This window comes from Notamacropus eugenii, chromosome 3, assembly GCF_028372415.1.
Source record: "Notamacropus eugenii isolate mMacEug1 chromosome 3, mMacEug1.pri_v2, whole genome shotgun sequence".
NCBI classification, from domain to species: Eukaryota; Metazoa; Chordata; class Mammalia; order Diprotodontia; family Macropodidae; genus Notamacropus; species Notamacropus eugenii.
Window position 1 is genome coordinate 468920632 of NC_092874.1, and position 16683 is coordinate 468937314.

Consider the following 16683-nt stretch of genomic DNA (forward strand, 5'->3'; position numbering starts at 1 on the left):
TGGAGCCATGTGCAAGATTATATAAGATTTAGCAGCTTTCATGGAGGAATTGGAACATGATATTCCAGAGGACAAAGGAGCTAGGATTACTACCAATAATAATTTACCCAGCAAAACCGAATATAATTTTTCTGGGACAAATGAATATTTAATGAAATAGAGAACTTCCAACCATTTCTTTTCTTAATTTTTATTTATTTTTGCATTTTATTTATGTCTTTTGTTTTCAACATTCACTTCCACAAAATTTTGAGTTCCAAATTTTCTCCCCATCTCTCCACTCTCCTCACCCCAAAATACCAAGCATTCTGATTACCCCTTCCACCAATCTACTCTCCCTTCTAACACCCCTCGCCCCTCCCTTCCCTTATCCCCTTCTTTTCTTTTGTCCTGTAGGGCAAGATAAATTTCTATATCCCATTACCTGTATTTCTTATTTCCCACTAAAACTTTGGGTTCCAACTACTCTTTCTTCCTCGCTCTCCATGCATCCCCACTGAGAAGGCAAGCAATTCAATATAGGCGATATATGTGTAGTTTTGCTAAAGACTTCCATAATAGTCACGTTGTGAAAGACTAACTATATTTCCCTCCATCCTATCCTATCCCTCATTTCTTCTATTATCTCTTATGACCTCATCCCTACCCAAGAATGTTTACTTCTAATTACACTCTCCTCCCATTTGCACTCCCTTCCATCACTCCCCTCCCACCTTGCTTGTCCCCTTCTCCCCTACTTTCCTGTAGTGTAAGGTAGGTTTTCATACCAAATTGAGTGTGCATGTTATTCCTTCCTTGAGCCAAATGTAATGAGAGTAAGCCTCATTTTTTCCCTCTAAACTACCCCCCTTTTCCCCTCCATTGAAAAAACTTTTTCTTGCCTCTTTTATGAGAGATAATTTGCCCCATTCCATTTCTCCCTTTCTCCTCCCAATATATTCCTCTCTCACAACTTAATTTTATTTTTTTAGATGTCATCCATTCTTATTCAACTCACCCTGTGCTCTCTGTCTGTATATACATATGTGTGTGTTTGTGTGTGTGTGTGTTTGTGTGTGTGTGTGTGTGTGTGTGTGTGTGTAATCCCTCCCACTAGCCAGATACTGAGAAAAGTTTCAAGAGTTACAAATATTATCTTTCCATGTAGGAATGTTAAATAGTTCAACTTTAATAAATCCCTTATGATTTCTCTTTCCTGTTTACCTTTTCATGCTTCTCTTGATTCTTCTGTTTGAAAGTCAAATTTTCTTTTCATCTCTGGTCTTTTCATCAAGAATGCTTGAAAGTCCTCTATTTCATTGAATGACCATTTTTTCCCTTGAAGTATTATACTCAATTTTGCTGGGTAGGTGATTCTTGGTTTTAATCCTAGTTCCTTTGACTTCTGGAACATCATATTCCAAGCCCTTAAATTCTTTAATGTAGAAGATGCTAGATCTTATGTTATCGTGATTGTATTTCCACAATACTCAAATTGTTTCTTTCTAGTTGCTTGCGATATTTTCTCCTTGACGTGGGAACTCTGGAATTTGGCTACAATATTCCCAGGACTTTCTCTTTTTGGATCTTTAAGTGATCAGTAGATTCTTTCAGTATTTATTTTGCCTTCTGGTTTTGGAATATCAGGGCAGTTTTCCTTGATAATATCAGGAAAGATGATGTCTAGGCTCTTTTTTTGATCATGGCTTTTGGGAAGTCACATAATTTTTAAATTGTCTCTCCTGGATCGATTTTCCAGGTCAGTTGTTTTTACAATGAGATATTCCACATTATCTTCCATTTTTTCATTCTTTTGGTTTTGTTTTGTAATTTCTTGGTTTCTCATAAAGTCATTAGCTTCCATCTGTTCCGTTATAATTTTAAAAGAACTATTTTCTTCAGTGAGCTTTTGAACCTCCTTTTTCATTTGGCTAATTCTGCTTTTGAAAGCATTCTTCTCCTCTTTGGTTCTTTGAACCTCTTTGTCAATTGAGTTAGCCTGTTTTTAAAGATGTTATTCTCTTCAGCATTTTTTTGGGTCTCCTTTAGCAAGCTCTTGATTTGCTTTTCATGATTTTCTTGCATTGCTCTCATTTCTCTTCCCAATTTTTCCTCCATCTCTCTTACTTGACTTTCAAAATACTTTTTGAGCTCTTCCATGGTCTGAGACCATTGCATATTTATTTTGGATGTTCAGGATGCAGAAGCTATAACTTTTTTGTCTTTCCCTGATGGTAAGCATTGTTCTTCCTCATCTGAAAGGATGATAGAAAGTAACCAAGAAAGTAACCTTCTATGGTCTTATTTTTTCCCCTTTTTGGGGCATTTTCCCAGTCTGTTGCTTGACTTTTGAGTCCTTTGTCAAGAGTATGGTATACTCTGGGAACCTGTAAGATCTCACTTCCTCCCAGTGGCACAATCAAAGCTGCACACTGGTCTGGGAGCAACCAGAAACTTTTCTGCTCAGAATCTGCAAGTAGTAGAATTTCCTCTTCACAACCACCTGCAGTTCTGCCATGCCAGGACTGAGGGCTGAGATTCAGATCAGCTGCTCAATTCCCCTAGGGACTTTAAGCTGAGGGCTCCAACAATGGACACTAGCTGCTGCCTGCTGTGCCCACAACAGCCACTGCTGCCCCCTGCTGCCTCTGCTGCCTGGGGTGGAGCTTGGGGGAGACTCTGTTCTCTTCTTGCCCAGCTGAAAAAGCCCTCTCACTGATTTTTGAAGCTGCCTTTGGTGCCTGTGGGTTGAAGGATCTGTAAACTTCCACTGCTGCTGGGGATTCTGCCCCCAAGGCCTGCTTTGGTTCTGCTCCTCTCAGTGCCACGTGGTCAAGGCTGGGCTGCAATCCACTCTGCATCAGGTGCAACAGACCTTTCCTGTTGGCCTTCCAGGTCACTATAGGCTGGAAATCTCCTCCACTGTCGTTCTGTGGCTTCTGCTGCTCTGGTAAGGCAGTCTGTCAATTGGCACATGTCTATGATATTTTGTAGAGCATCTGTGCCTGGAGGTACAGCTGGGTTGCCAGTCCCACTCACAAGGAGATGACAGCAAAGTATTATTCCTCTCCCTGGAGCTGTTGGCCTAAACTGCTGGTGCAGGACAGCAACAGCTTGAAGTGGAGAAAGCATAGGGAGGACTTTAGTCAGAGAGCTCTGGGAGCCCTGGCATTCATGCACAGCAGGGCAGCTTGTGGTGCGACTTCTGCTCTGACCTCTGGGCTGCCCCAACTGCCACTTCCAAGCATTTCTGATGAAAATACTAGCTGAATAGAAAATTTAGCATCCAAACAGAATATTCAAGAGAAATATAAAAGGGTAAACCTGAAAGAGTAATCATAAGGACTTAAATGCAGTTAAACTGTTTACCTTCCTGTAGGTGAAGATAATACATGTAACTCCTAAGAACTTTATCATTATTAGGGCAGTTAAAAGTTTACATACACAGAGGGCATGGATGTGATTTGATTATGTTGGAATTATCTCCAAAACAATGCAATGAGGAAAAAGAGGGATGCACTGGGAGAAGGGAAGGGAGGAATAGAATGGGGAAAAATTTCTCACATAAAGGAGGCACATAAGAAAGTTTTTATAGTGTAGAAGAAAATGGGGGTCATAGGCAGTGCTTGAACCTCATTGTCGTTGAAATTTGTACAAAGGGAGAGGAATACACATACACACAGAATTGAGTACAGAACTCTATCTTACCCATTAGGGAGATAAAAGAGTAAGGGGGATAAAAGATTAAAAGATAAGGGAATGGTAAGAGGAGTCAGATTTGGGGAGGCAATGGTTAGAAGCAAAACAAATTTTTCATGAGGGATAGGATAAAAAGAGATTGGAATATCATTGTTGTTTTTGTTGCTCAATTGTTCAGACACCTCTGAATCTTTGTAACCACTGGGATCATAACATGCTAGGCCATTCTATCCTACATTCAGTGTCTTTCAAAGTTCATGTTCATTGTTTACATGACACTATCCATCTCATCGTCTGTCATTCCTTTTACCTTCATTCTTTCCCAATGTCAAGGTCTTTTCCAATGAGTCTGATCTTCTCATTATGTTACCAAAGTATTTAAGCTTCAGATTCAGTATTTGATCTTCCAGTGAATAGTTTGAATTAATTTTTTAAAAATTGAATGATTTATCAACTTGCTATCCAAAGGACTCTCAAAAGTCTTCTCCAGCACCACAGTTTGAATGGTCAGAAGCAAAACAAACTTTTAATGAGGTATAGGATAAAACGAGAGAAAGAAGGATTGTTGCTATGTTGATCAATTGTTCAGTCATGTCTGAATCTTTGTGATCCCTTGCTTTCTCTATAATCCAGTGAAAGTTGGCAATTTGATCTCTTGTTCCTCTGCCTCTTCAAAAACCAGCTTGCTCTTCTGGTAATTCTTGGGTCACATATTACTAAAACATAGCTTACGGAATCTTAAGCATGTTGGTGTGTGAGATGAGTACAATTGTGAACATTCCTTGACATTGCCCTTCTTCAGTACCAGGACATAAACTGATCTTTTCCAGTCCAGTGGCCACTATGAGTTTTCCATATTTGCCAGCATATTAAGTGCAGCACTTTAACAGCTTGATCTTTTAGGGTTTTAAATAGCTCAGCTGGAATTCCATCACATCCACTAGTTTTATTGTTAGCAATGTTTCCTATGGTCCATTGATTTTATTCTCCAGGATCCTGACTAGATCAGTAACCACACCTTGTGGTTATTGGTAATGTGAAGATCTTTCTTGTACAGTTCTTTTGTATATTCTTGCCAAATCTTCTTAATTTCTTCTACTTCTATTAAATATCTGCTATTATTGTCTTATCATGCCCATTTTTGCATGAAATATTCCCTTGGTATCTCATTTTTTGGAAGAGATCTCTTATCTTTCCCATTCTGTTATTTTCTTCTGCTTTGCATTGCTCATTTAAGAAACCTCATTTCTCCTTGATATTTTCTGGAGTTCTGCATGCAGTCGGGCATGTCTTTCTCCTTTCCCTTTCCTTCTTTCTTCAGCTATTTATAAAGCCTCATCAGACAGTTATTTTTCTTTCTGGCTCTTCTTAGATAGGATAAACAGAGGAAAACAGGGTGGAGGGAAATGCATAGTAATCATAACTATGAATGAGAATGGGATGAGCTACCACATAAGAATGGGAACAGAGAGAAAAATGGATTAGAAACCAGAATGTAACCATAAGTTGTGTACAAGAGACCCATTTGGGACAGAAAGACACACAGAAACAAAGAACTGGATCAGAGTCTATCATGCTTCAGGGGAAGTGAAGAGAGCAGGCTTGGCAATCATGATCTCAGACAAAGTAAAATATAGACTTCATTGGAAGAGATAATCAGGGAAACTACATTTTTCTAAGGGGGACCAAGGACAATTAAGTAATATAAAAATTTGCAACAAATTTCTCTGATAAAGACCTCATTTCTCAGCTATTAGGGCAACTGAATCAAATTTATAAAAAAAAATAAGAGACATTCCTCAATTTATAAGTGGTTATGAACAAGCAGTTTTCAGATGAAGAAATCAAAGCTATCTAAAATCACATGAAAAATGCTTTAAATCACAATTGATTAGAGAAAGGTAAATTAAAACAACTCTGCGGTACTATCTCATACCTATCAGAAATGACAAATGCCGTAGGGGATGATAGAAAATAGGTGCATTAGTGAACTGCAGTTAGAGTAGTGAACTGGTCCAACCATTCTGGAGAACAATGTGGAACTATGCCCAAAGGCTGTAAAATACACTCTTTTATCCTACAATGCCATTGCTTGGTCTGTTCCCTAAGGAGATCAAAGAAAAAGGAAAAGGATCTATATGTACAAAAACAATTATAACAGCTCTTTTTTTGGTGGTAAAGTGTCAGAAACTGAGATGATGCTCATCAACTGGAAAATTACCCAACAATATTTGTTTTGGGATTGTGATGTAATACTATAAGAAATGGCAAGGGGGTGGTTCCCAAAAATAAGAAGACCATATGAATTGATGTAAAATGAAGTGAGAAGAACCAGGAGATCACTGTGCGCAGTAACAGCCATGTGGTAGTGATGACCAGTGGTGAATGGTGTTGCTACAGTGATGAATTAAAATGATCCAAGATAATTCCAAAGGATTCACAATGCAACTATGCTATCCACTTCCAGAGAGAGAACTGATGAACTCAGAGCAAAATGAAACATAATTTTCTCACTTTACTTTTTGTAATATGGTTAATATGGAGATATGTTTTCATGATTTCACATGTATAATTGATATCATATTGTTTGCCTTCTCAGTTGGTGAGGAAGAGATTAGAGGGAGGGAGAGTATCTGGAACTCAAAATTCTAAAAAAAAGAATGTTTAAAATAAACAAAAAAAATAAAAAAGTGAAAAATATTAATTGGGCAGCTGTGTGGATTAAGAGAGCAGAGACGAGGCAGGGCCCTCAGTTAGGAGGCTCTTGAAATAATTCAAGTGAGAAGTATTGTGGGTCAGAATTTTTGGAAAGTCAAATGAGACATTTGTAAAACACTTAATACAGTGACTGCCTCATAATAACCACTTAATAAATGCGTGTCCCCTTCCTTCCCTTCATTCTTTCTTATGCAAATTGAGAGAAGAGGCCATAAGTGAGAAATGTTACGGAATTAAAATTGACAAGATTTGGTAATCAATCCAATATGTGGATTGAGAGTTAATTTTGAACTTCATGGTGAAGTTGAATCTGTGAACCATGAAGACTAGAAAAAAAGTGTTGCTCTTGTCATACATAGAAATATTTGGATGAAAGGTGGCTTTAGTGGTTAAAAAAATGAGTTCAGTTTTTGATGTACTGGGTTTGACAGGCTTATGAGACATCCAGTTTCATATTAATTAGGCAATCACACATTTGAAGGACCATTGCATGGAAGAGAGATTAGCTTTTTATTGTTTGGTCCCAAAAGGCAAAACTCAGAGGAATAAACAGAGGTAATAAAGAGGAAAATTCTGACTTAATGTTAGCGAAAATCGGTTCTAACAACTAAAGCAAGTTAAAAGTGAATAGGCTTCCCCCTAAGATGGAGGGGCGCATCGCTCTCACATTAGCAATCCACTTGGTTGGTTGTTGTCCTTCGTTCTTGAAGAGGACCAAAATGGCATCACTATGCTACAGAGAAGTTGCCATGCGTCTCTGTGACTGATCAGATAAATATGAGCTTGGAATGTTTCATAGGTCAGACACAGACAATACATGTGAATATTTTGGGTAGACTTTGTAAATTTGTGCACCTTATGTTTCTTTTGAGCTACTTCAATTCTACTTTGCTCCTAGAACATAGCACCTTCTCTGATGAAGGCATACCATGCTGAGCAGTCCTGTGCCAGTGTCTCCCATGTCACACAATCAACACCAAACTTCTTAAGAGGGACATTAGGAGTGTCCTTGTATCACTTCTCCTGACCTCTATATGAGCACTTGCCCTGTGGGAGTTCTCCTTAGAATAGCCTTTTTGGCAAACACACATACTGCACTTGAACAATGTGGCCAGTTCATCGGAGTTGTGCTCTCTGCAGTTGAGTTTGATTCCTTGGCAGTTTAGTTTGAGAAAAGACCTCAGTATCTGGTACCTTATCCTGCCAGGTGATCTTCAGAGTCTTCCTAAGAATTCAGATGGAAGCAATTCAGTTTCCTGGCGTGACACTGGTATACTGTCCAGGTTTCACAGACGTACAACAATGAGGTGATGCAGTGGATATAGCATCAGCCCTGAAGCTCCTGAGTTCAAATCCTACCCTCAGATACTACTAGCTGTGTGACCCTGGGCAAGTCACCAAACTCCAATTGCCTTCAAGAAGAAAGTAGAAAACTTCTAAAATGTTCTGGCCATCTTCTAGAATAAGACTGGATGACTCCTTGTTGGGTATGCTCTAGTAGGAATTATTTGCCAGGAATGGTCTGGACCTGGTGGTCACTGAGGTATTTTCTAACTCTATGATTCCATGAAAATGCCAATTTGTTCAAATGAAAGCCAGGGGGAGGAGTAATGAAAAAAAAGAAGCAGGCAGCATGGAGTAACACATAGAGTGCTGGCTTTGGGGTCAGGAAGAGCTATGTTTAATTGCTTCCTCCAATGCTTGCTGGCTCTGTCACCATGGGACACTGACTTAACCTCTCCAGGCCCCCAATGAATCTCAAAGGCTACAATTTTCAGAGCAAATGCATTGTTTGACAGAACTTTTTCTCTGGGAATTCTCCATGGCAATAAAATTGCAGATTGTGTGAACATACACCCAAACATACACTTTCATGACTTCCTGCACTCACGGAAACCCACATACATGAGTGCGTATGTGTACAATACATACATATTCACACATACATTTATGCATACACAGATATATGAAGTGAAGATCAAATAAGAATAGCCAGAGAAATTATGAGAGAAATAGAAAATGGGGTGTCTACACCACCAAATCTTAACATATATCTTTAAGAAATAGTCATCCTTTCTGGTACCAGATTTAAGCGAAACACAATAAGACAGAGCAGAAAAATTGGTCAATGGCATAGAACGAAAGATCCAGAGTTAGAACTCAGGTCATAAACCAGATGAATGTTTGATAAACCTAAGTTTTCAAAATTTGAAGCAAATGAGTTTTTAGCTAAATTATTTGGACAAAAGGATAATAGTGAAACAAAATTGTGGTTAGATCCACTGTACACCACATACTGGAATAAATTTGGAAAGGATCAGCCATCTAAATACATTTTAATAAACCATCAAAAAATAGGAGGGAAAGGAATCATATATTTTAGTGTTAGTGGGAAGATACATTCTTTCTCCCCACTTAATAATATATTTTTTCTTTATATTTATATTTCATTCTACTGAAGTCTCCCTCAGGTTTTTCTCCCTCCCTCCCCAAAAAGCAAGCAATCCAACATAGGAGAACAAAAATTCTTATGTACTGAATGACTAAAGAAGATTTTTGGAGGTGAAATCTATAGGTTTGATGACATAAATGGGTTTGCCCAGTAAACAAAAAAGTCAATGAATCTAAAATAAGAAGGAAGAAACTGATTGGGGAAAAACATTTATGGTAAACCTAGCTGATACAAATCCAATTAGAAGAATACATGAGGTCATTAACCCCCAATTATAAGAAATATACCCATTTATTATCAGATGAATGAAAAAAGTCTATGGACAGATAGCTCAACTCAAGAAACATGTGAATAACTGTTCAAACTCTCAAAACTGAACAGAAATAAAACAACTCTTAGGTGCCACCTTACACCCACCAACTTGTCAAAAATAGTTTAAAATGATCACATTTAAAGTTGGCAAAGTTGTAGTAGAGACTGGAAGACTATTGCTCTCATGGTGGAGATAGGAATTCTTGTAATCTTTTTGCTAAGCATGTGATACACTGCAAAGGATCTTGGGCTAGAGTCAGGGGAGATCCAGGATTCAATCCTTTCTTGGATGCGTAATAGTAGTGTAGCCATGGCTACTTACTTAATGGGGATGATGAAGATGATGATACTAATACAAACAAAGATACCAGCAATAATACCTATGATATTTATCTCATAAGGCTGCTATGATAGTCCAGTGAGATTCTATATATGCATATATTTATGTACATATGCACATACATATATGTATATACATGCAGATACAAAAGTACTTTGCAGACCTTAAAGTCGTATATAAATGTCAGCTCTTATTTAATTAGAGTTACAAAACCAGTGTAGTTTTATATATCCCAATTATCTATTACATAAGATTATAGGTTAGGGATTTTTTTAAAAGAGAAAAAAGATATCCTTCTACAATGTTCATATCATCTTTATTTATAAAATGAGAAACTAAGAATAGGGTATATTTTCAGTGACTTTACCATGTGATTGGCTGTTAAATATGACTCTTGCCTGGAACTAAACAGAGCTAAGAGAGTTTTATAGCTTATGTCAGATCAGTCTGTGTCCTTGAAGGAATGGTCTTGATACTGTCATAACTGTGTTCCTCCTTTAACTTTCCATTGCAAAAATTGTTATAATCAGGGCAGTAAAACAATGGATATTTGTCACTGCAGTACGAAATCTATTAATTACTAGATTAATGCTAAGACATCTGATTTACCATAATAGGACACAAATATGAGAGAGCTCATTACTGTAAATCTGTATTTGTGGTCAACTGCATATGCTATGTCACTAGGCAAATGACTTCTTAGGCTTGCCATCCCTTGGTTCATGGTTATATATTGGTGTATAAGGTCAGGTCCTTTGAGACAATATGAAGATTACATGCACAAACATATGCATGTATGCTTATATTATATATATGTGTGTGTGTGTGTGTGTGTGTGTGTATGTCATCAAAAGGAGGGATAAGACAAAAACCTAACAGTAATTTTTGCAATTAATGCACTACTACTAAATCTACACGTATATAACTAAGATATACATATATATACTGTATACGTGTGTGTATATATACACATATACATAGATATGTGCATACATATGTACTATATGTGTGTGTATACATATATGTATACTGTATGTATGTGTATATACACATATGCACACACATACTGTATAGACAGATACTGTGTATGTATACACACACACTCATACGTGTACACAGTTATATCATTAACTTCCAAAAGTGTCTAATGGGAAATACAGGTTTGAGTACGTTTGGGTATTAAGTTCTCAAAATTAGATTAAAATTTTTTATATGTACAATTTTATATGTACAATATGTATGAATAATTAAAAAAATTTTAAACCATGTCTTTTTCTCTTATTTTCAGGTTTTTGTGGGATAATATTAAGGAACAGAAGGGATCATTTTCCAAATCAGGCCCTTTCCCTTCTGCCTGTGGATGACATTGTCCATATTGGGTACATGGTTTGGGTAAGGATATAAAGAGTCAGTGATATGCAAAAACTGAAATTCTTTGAAGTTTCAGGTGAATTATGGGGTCCTACTTCGCTGTTCTTCTTATAGCTCTGTTGTTAATAGAGTTAGATCATGCAATTTGACTTAGCTCTTATCCCATGTGAACTAATTACTCAGAAACCAATCTGAATAGATTTTGTTGCAATTTACTAAATTATGCAAAGACTTGTCACTAGCAGGACCTAGAAATATTATCTTGAGAACCACTGCAAATAATGTGAAACCTGGAGATACCTGAGGCCCAACTTCCACAGACCTGTCCTGATCCATATGCAACAGTTTGAGAGATGCACAGGAATTTCTTACTAGACTTCTGAAGATCGTGGATGCTGCAAAAAGTCTTGACACTCTTAAAGCTACTTCCATGTTGAGTTTCTTTATTCAGCTATTTTCACTTTGCTTGTCATGTTAGTCGTGTGCATGTTACCCATTAAGACCTGTTACCTCTTCTGTAAGCTGTTTATCATTTCTGCTTGGATTGATGCCACTGTAGGAACCAAGACCTTTGTACTTCACACTTGCCACTCATGGCTTGCCAACTGTGGTAATACAAAAGCCTTTCCTGTGGTATCTACCTGATTCCTCATGGAAGGAAAATAAGAGAAAAGATGGGAGTGAAAGTGTCATAACCATGTTCCCTACCAATTGAATACATTCTGAGTGTATTAAATACACTCAGAATATATTGCACTGTCAAATTCTGTGGGTTACAGATGTGTTTTGGGGTGAAGAATTTTCATTGACTAAAGTATCTATGGGTTTTCTCTTGTCCATTCTCATGTCAATTTTGTGCTATTTATGTGTATGTTTCCATCCATGGTGCAAAGAACTGATCTCAAGCAATCTCCCACATTTACTGACAACAGAGATTGGGATGATAGGTCTAATTGCAAGGATTATTGGGAAAACTAATATGTTTAATAATATTAATAACAATGATATAATTATATGATTACATTGATAGGTTCAGAAAAAAGCTTTTTATACAGAGACATCACTACAGTATTTCTGTCTCAGTCAGGACAATGCCCATGACTTTTCATCTGATATGACCCTTTATGATAGTTTTCTATTTATAAAGTTTGCAGTTTCCACCTCAACATTAATCAGTGTAAACAGAGAAGGTCCAACCTTTTCAAGTGAATCAATAAATCCATCAAAAATGTAAAATCCATCAAAAAGGTCCAACCTTTTCAATTGCATCAATAAATCCATCAAAAATGTAAAAACAAAATCCTTGTTCAGTTTGTAAAGAGTGAGGTGCTTTAATTATTGGAAAAGGTAGATGATACAATGTAAGACTTAATAGGAGAGTATGACGGTTGTCCTTTGTTCTCAAAGAAGACCAAAATGACATCACTACGTTAGGTCAATGTACAGTGTATCTGACTGTGGCTGATCAGATCAAAAGGAGCTCAGAAAGCTCTACCACAGGCTGGTCACAAATAGTCCACATGAGTATTGAGTAGAGATGTCTCTTAACTTAGGCATTTCATGTTTCTTTTGAGCTACTGCAACTCTACTCGCAGATCACAGCGCTTTCTTTGATGCAGGCATGCCATTCTGGGTGGTTCTATTTCAGTGTCTCCCATGTCTTCCAATCAATTCCAAAGTTCTTCAGATAGACCCTGAGATCATTTCTTCTGATGTCCATGTGAGAACCTTTTACTGTTGGATAGGTTGGCAAAGGATATAATCAATTTTCCAAAGAAAAAATTCAAGTTGTCAACTATATTAAAAATGTTTAATAGCATGATTAATAAGAGAAATACAAATTAAAATAACTCTGAAATTTCATTTTTCCAACTATCAAAGTGGAAAATATGAGAAAAGGTAAAATAGGTCATTGTGGAACTATGGGAAAACAGGTACATCATAGGAAATATATGATGAGAATGATGAGAATCACTGATTCCCCATAGGAATTTGGATAAAATAGTAAGTCAGAACTGGAGCTTCATGATTAAAACAGTAGAAATGTTGAATGATGGACCAAAGGATTGCCCTTGGGCAAGGAGAGGTTTCATTTTCTTTCCTTCCCTTGCCTCTATTGACCAGATGATGACCTTGTGAACTTTAAAAAAGTTAGACCAGGCAATTCCATTGTGTTTGTGGCAGTATCTATCTGAACCTGTGGTAGGGTCCCTGGAGCAATAGTGGCTGATGTCAGCATACAAATTAGAATCTGAGAGGCACACCAAAGGTAAATTAGGCACCTGAGGAAATGCAGCTTTCAGGAATCTACATGTTCACAAACCTCTAGAGCTTAGCAAAGAGTTAAACATAAAGAAAATTTCATGAGACTTTCAAAAAGGAAGAAAAAGACTGCCAGTAACCAGATGCTATTTTATCCCACTTTTCCTAGGTAGAGAAAGTATCCTTCTGATTTGGGATAGAGGACTGTTTTATAACTACTCTTCTTGCTATACTTTCTAAGTAAATATCAATTTTTTTGTAAAAGTTAATTGATATCACCTGCTTGATTTTGGGAAAAACATCTGGTGGAGTTTTATGAGTGACAGTACTAGAAATTCCAAGCCTCCATAGTTACAACTAGGACCTTGAGAGCATAGTTAGGAATCATTGGGGGATTTAACTTCCAGGGCTAGAGGAAATCAGTGAAGGAGCTATGAAAGAAACATTACACACTTCCTTAGGAAGCTGCCTAAAACCTCACTTGGTCATTATTTGGGTCCTGATGGCTTAGAGTGAGTGTAAATAGTGATTGTTTCTGTTTTGGTCAGAGACCCTGGGGGGTTTTCCCCTCCAAGATTGATTTTTTTTGACTAGGTAAAAGAGGCCTTTCTTTGCCTCATTTCTTACCTGGCCTTAATCTCTGAATGATCATTGCCTTATGCAAACTGAGACCTGGGAAAACCTTAGCTTATAAAGCTATAGTCTTTCACTATGTCTGGGGCCATCTCTAGTCATTCTGATCAATGTCTTGCCACTCAACCCAGATGGCTCCAGAGAAGTGGGTGAGGCTGGTACCTTTGCACAGCCCCTCCTCACTTAAATCTAATTCACTTGCAATCATGGTGTCGTCTTCCTGATGTCATGGTCCTCTTTGAGAATGAAGGATAAACAACACCAATCCAAAGTACTCAAGACTGTCCATAGGGATTTTCAAATTTCATGGTTTCTAATGAAACCAGCTGTTTTCTCTAACTTTTACTATGTCTGGCCCCACTTCTTTTACATTTATACATCTTTGGGTGATATCTTCCTTCCCTTCTCCTTTTTTTGGATATAGGCCATCTTTGGTAGCATGCTGCAGTCTATTTTTGACCTTCACAGATTGCTCCCTTGTCTATTGCATTTTGATTCACCAGAGATTGTCATATTCCCAAATTCTTCATAACAAATTATTTTCTTAAAAGAAGAGAGAAGTGTACTCTCAGTGTATATTCAGGGGGTCTTGTATCCCTCCTAATCACATCCATTTTACTTCAAATGAGTGGCCATTAGTATCAGTGATCTCAATATGTCATTAGTCATTCATCAAAGTCAGTAATATGAACAGTCTGAAGAAGCAGGACAATGAATATCTTACTGACATAGAAATACAAAACTCCCATAACTGTGAGGCAAATACAGCAAAGACTTAGAATAAAGTAACATGTCAGACAAAGGAACCTAGCTTTAACTAAAAGTGTATATAATTTGTTGAAGGGTAACAGAGAAAAGCCTTGATAGGAGCAGCAGAATATTTGGGCAGCAGCATGTATAAGACAATAGATTATTTCCTAGTTTCTGGGGAGATAGTCTGTAAAATGAAACTAAGATTACCTGCATTATCTATCTCACAGTAACTCTATAAAGCAATTGCTATGAAAACTTTAAAGTACAAAATAATTGGGAGTTATTACTAGGTGTTCTCCAGTGGAATATATGAGCAATAGATTAAAGGGGTATATATGTGTTTAGAGCGCCTTTCTTAAAAGTATTTAGGCTTAGTGTCACAGTGATAGAAATGTATGTCTGAAGTCAGGCAAAGGATGAGAGTTTAGAACCTTGCCAAGGAAGGAGGAGCTACAATTCAGCAGTAGGGAGAAAAAGCAGTATAGAAGAATGAATGAAGTAACATTAGCTTGGTGAGCCCACTTACATTGAAGTTGGAATATGTTCTGTTTATCAGATTTTGGGAAGCTTTCTTTCATTTATTATTTTGCCAACAGCCATATTTGATCTTAGTAAAAAAAAAAAAAAGTTGTGCATTGCCCAGTTGTGTGTGTGTGTGTGTGTGTGTATGTAAATATGGCATAATGAATAGAACACTGAACATGGAGTCTGGAAGACCAAGATTCAAGTCTTACTTCTGACACGTAGACTCTGGACAATTTGTTTAACCTCTCAGTACCCCCAGACAATTCTCTAAAGCTATAAGTTGTAGGGAATGTGCGGAACTGCCTTGTGAGAGAGAATTTCCTCCTTGGGAGTTCCTTATAGTGATGAAATTGTGTTTAGACAAAAACACAGACAACAAAACATTAATATATAATGAATAATGATAACTAGAGGAAGTAAGGTAGCACAGTGGATAGAGTACTGGGCCTGGAGTCAGGAAGAATCATCTTCCTGAGCTCAAATCTGACCTGAGACACCCCACATTAGGTCATGAAGAGTCAGACATAACTGAAATGACTCAACAACAACAACAAAATATTAGCTTGATTATGAGTACAAGATAAGAGACAGACTATGTCTGTAGTCTAAAGCCCGACCTAAATAAGGGCAGAGAAGTTGATCATGAGAGACCCCAGTAGGTCGTTAATTTTTGACTAGAAAACTGATAATACAAAATATTCTTCAGAAATGGGCAATACTCTTCCACCTCCATTGTTATTGATGATAGAAGACTCTGAGGATAATGCATTTTCCCTTGGTTATTGTCCTTTATTCCTGAAGAAGATCAAAATGGCATCACTATGTTGGGGTCAAGGTAAAATGTGTCCATCCAACTGTGACTGATCAGACTAATACAAGCTCAGAAGATACCACAAGTCAGGCACAAAATGTCTCTATGAATATTTGGAACAGAGATGTCTCTAAATTTGTGCATCTCACATTTCTTTTAACCTTTTGCAATTCTGCTTTCTTCACAAAGTATAAGTCTTTTTTGATGCAGGCATGCCATGCTGGACAATCTTATGCCAGTGTCTCTCATGTCTCATAATTCATTTAAAAGTTCTTGAGAGACCTTGAGAGTGTCCCTGTAATATTTCTTCTGTTTGCCTTCTGTGAGTTCTCCATAAAATAGTCTTCTAGGCAAATATACTTTTGGCATTTAAACAATGTGGTCAGCTGATTGGAGTTGAACCCTGATATACTGCATAGGTTTCACAGGCATACAACAATGAGGTCACCACAATGTCTCTGTAGGTCTTTTCTCCCACACTTTCTCAGTTTCCTTTAAATATTTATTTAATGGTAGTTAGTTAAAATGCATATTTTCTGTCCAGTTATCAGTGAATTTTCCCATGTTATCAGGAACAGAAATACACTCATTTTAAAATATTCTTAGCTTATACAGTACCAAGGGACATAAAGAAATTCCAGTTAAATGTATGTTACAAAGGTTCTTCTCTGAAAGGTGAATAAAACAGGTAGTAGAATTGAATATATTTTGCAAAACAAGTAAAAAAACCTCATTTCATGGTGGCATTGGAGTATCTAACTTTATTATATTTATAATGACCACAAAAAGGAAGTCATCAAGAATATAAGTAGAGTTTGGGTATCAACA